This window comes from Babylonia areolata, chromosome 2 (genome assembly GCF_041734735.1).
Source record: "Babylonia areolata isolate BAREFJ2019XMU chromosome 2, ASM4173473v1, whole genome shotgun sequence".
Classification (NCBI taxonomy): domain Eukaryota; kingdom Metazoa; phylum Mollusca; class Gastropoda; order Neogastropoda; family Buccinidae; genus Babylonia; species Babylonia areolata.
Window position 1 is genome coordinate 16,819,779 of NC_134877.1, and position 1,073 is coordinate 16,820,851.

Consider the following 1,073-nt stretch of genomic DNA (forward strand, 5'->3'; position numbering starts at 1 on the left):
GTTGTAGTATTGAGGGGAGTCTTGCACCTAACCTCCCTCCCTCCCTCCCTTCCTTCCTTCCTTCCTTAAATCCTACCACCCACCCACCCCACCCCTACCCCACCATAACAACATCCCGAACTTTCCAACCCGCCTTCCTAAACCCAACACACACACACACACACACACACACACACAACACAACCCTGTCAAAATCTCTCTCTCGCTCTCTCTCATTCTCTCTCTCTCTCTCTCACCCGCAGGGGTCGTCAGGTCTGGTGATTGACAGCTTTGTGGAGGAGCGATCCACTCGTCAAAGACAGGACCTGATTGGCCCAGACAGCCAACGGGCCCTACGCTCCGTGCAACTCTCACTCACCTTGAGTAGAGCCAGGTATATATATATAGCCTCCTCCTCCTCCTCCTCCTTCTCCTCCTCACCCCTACCGCCCGCCTCTCTCGCCTTCTTCAATACAAACCTACGCCTCTCAGTGGTCAACTCTGCGCCAGTCAGTTGACCGCGTGTGGCAAGAAGGCGGAACCCGATCTTTATACCGTACCGCCGCAAAGCTTTGTGTTCCCTCCATTCGGTGGATGTTTCAGACAGTTCTGCAGTTCTGCTACAGTGTGGCGTTTTGTGGTTTCAGTGATGATGGATATCCGGATGGACGGATAAGACTCAAAACTCTTTTGAAGTGACAACAAGGGAACAAGAGAGAGAGAGAGAGAGAGAGAGAGAGAGCAGTCACTGCTCGTAGTTCTAGAAACAGCAGCAGCAGCAGCAGCAGCTAGACTTCGTGAGGAGACACCAAAGTGAGTGGTTGTTTGTTGTACTGACTGACGGCAAAAAAAACCCCATCTTAGCGGCTGAAGTTCTGCAGTAAGTAAAAAAAAAAAAAAAAAAAAATTCTCACTTTTTGATTGTTTTGTTTTTACTTCTCCGTTCTCTTTATTCAGATCTATTTCATTTTATTTGAATTTATTTGTTTTCCAACGTTCCTTCCACACACCGTCCAAGTCTTGCAGTACCCTCCGTCCCTCCGTCCCTCTCTCCCTCCCAGTGCCAAAGAGACAAGCCCGCCGCAATATTAGAG

General features: G+C 49.5%; 1 protein-coding gene across 2 annotated transcripts in view; it reads left to right on the forward strand.

The window, feature by feature from the left end:
- The first annotated feature begins 338 nt into the window (after positions 1–338).
- Positions 339–1,073, forward strand: part of LOC143298641 (uncharacterized) — a 33,595-nt gene continuing 32,860 nt past the window's right edge. Inside the window, exon 1 of one of the 2 annotated variants that reach the window (XM_076611524.1) lies at positions 339–859. The gene's annotated coding sequence lies outside the window, so the exon portion shown is untranslated. The remainder of the gene's footprint in view (positions 860–1,073) is intronic. The other variant, XM_076611537.1, reaches the window with a different exon arrangement.